This window comes from Dipodomys ordii, unplaced genomic scaffold, assembly GCF_000151885.1.
Source record: "Dipodomys ordii isolate 6190 unplaced genomic scaffold, Dord_2.0 Scaffold25, whole genome shotgun sequence".
Taxonomy (NCBI): domain Eukaryota; kingdom Metazoa; phylum Chordata; class Mammalia; order Rodentia; family Heteromyidae; genus Dipodomys; species Dipodomys ordii.
Window position 1 is genome coordinate 15,924,182 of NW_012267241.1, and position 2,104 is coordinate 15,926,285.

The 2,104-nt window shown below is 40.4% G+C and overlaps 1 protein-coding gene across 2 annotated transcripts in view; it reads left to right on the forward strand.

Annotated features, from left to right (window-relative positions):
* Chst9 (carbohydrate (N-acetylgalactosamine 4-0) sulfotransferase 9) overlaps positions 1–2,104 on the forward strand; it is a 229,436-nt gene that overhangs the window by 3,079 nt on the left and 224,253 nt on the right. The window lies entirely within an intron of this gene.

A 2,104-nucleotide genomic window follows, 5' to 3' on the forward strand; every position in this document is an offset into this window, starting at 1 on the left:
AAACCTCATATACATTTCACATGAGAACTTAGGTTCCAATCAAACCTTTTATTTGAGGCCTTAAAGATATGACTACTTCTAAAAACCTTTGGTTTTTCTGCACTTTTTCCATTAAAATAAATTATAATTCCAAAGTAAATCCCAAATATGCGTGTCATGTCAAGAGAAGATTAGAAAGATATATTCTTTTAAAAATGAAAGATGAAAAATATATGAAGGAGAAAAATGAGCTATATAGCACCTCTCCTTCTCAATATGTAATAATTAAAGATTCTATTTCTTTGTTCTTTGTGCATAAAATCAGCATTTTACTTTAAAACCCTGCTTATAGTTGGTAAGAGTGCAGGCTTTCCATCCTGAAGGACCATGAAGAGCTCATTGCCCTACTTGTTAGCCCTGCCATACACAGCAGTGTGGAGCCCTTCTGAGGCTCAGGTTTTCATCTATAGAATGAGGATAAGGACGTTCCCCACACAGGGCTGCAGGGAAGATTAAAGGAAGCAGTGCTTGCAAAGCACTCAGTGTGGTGCCTGGCAATCACAAAGACCAAAACCTATTATTACTAGCCTAGAAATGAGACAGCACACTTATTCTGAGTGGTCATGATAAAACTCAGCCACAATCCAACATGACTGAACTGTGCCCAGTACTGTGTCCCAACTGTTTTAGGACAAAGAAACAGGCTTCATTCCAGCTTGTGTAAGAGGAGTTGGAGGAATTTAACTGGCACAGAGCCAACCTGACTCCCAATGTTGACACCAGGAGAATGATAGGATTAGGGGTCATTGTGGAGCAGCATCTCACCACTTCCAAGGTCAGGTAAGCTGCTTTGCAAGTCTTGAGAACTTGACAATGAGAAGTGCCCAGCACTGTTTTGAAGGTACAGATAGAGTCCTGAGCTACATTCAACTCTCTTTCTAAAAATACTGTCATTCCAGGGGGCAGTGAGGGGAAAAAAGGGACCCTGAGCCAACGTACACACTGCATTGTGTCCGAAAGGAGACAGACCCTCCATTATGGGGCAAAATAATGAGTTAGGGCCAAGAGGAAATGTGCAATGTGTTTTCAGTGATGGAATGTCTGACTAGATGAAAGCACTATAAGGAGTAGAGTGGTGTGGGATGGGTGAGGGGATGCAGAGGGGCAGACCAGGAGGGGCAATTGAGGTAGATGGAACAGCTCTCCTTTAACTCAGCTTCTGTTTAAATTTGCAGTTTGTACTCTTTCTCTGGGGAGAATTTTACTGACAAATAGAACAAGTAGAAATATGCAAGGTGCCGAGCATGGGAGCTCATGCCTGTAATCCTAATTACTCAGGAGGCTGAGATCTGAGGATCATGGTTCAAAGTTAGCCCAGGCACGCAATCCTATTTGTTCAACCTTTCTTTGATTTGTTGTGTTTCTTGGTCTCTATTAAGAAAATTTTGGCCTGTGCCAAGGAGCCCTAGAGTTTCTCCTATTCCTTCCTGTAATGTTTTCAAGGTGTCTGCTTTGACTCCAAGGTCTTTGATCCATTTGGAGTTGATTCTGGTGCAAGGTGATATAAAAGGATCTAGCTTTAGTTTTCTACAGATGAATAACCAATTTTTCCAGCACCATTTACTGAAAAGGCTGTCTTTCTTCCATTCTATTTTTTTAGCTCCCTAATCAAAGATTAGGCGTATATAGTTCTGTGGGTCCATTCCTGGGTCTTCAGTTCTATTCTATTGGTCCTCAGGTCTGTTCTTGTGCCAGTACCAAGCTGTTATGATTACTATGGCTTTGTAGTAGAGTTTGAAATTTGGTATTGATATTCCTCCAGCACTATTCTTTCTGTTAAGGATCGTTTTTGCTATTAGGGTCTTTTATTGTTCTGTATGAACTTTTGGGCTTGCTTCTTCTATTTCATTGAAGAATGAGGTTGAGATATTGATAGGTGTCACATTGAATTTGTAGATAGCCTTTGGCAGTATTGCCATTTTCACAAAGTTAATCCTCCCAATCCAGGAGCATGGGAGGTATTTCCACTTCCTTAGTTCTGCTTTAATTTCCTTTTTCAGGTTTTTAAATTTTTCATCATAGAGGTCCTTCACTTCTTACGTTACCTCCTAGGTATTTTATGTTT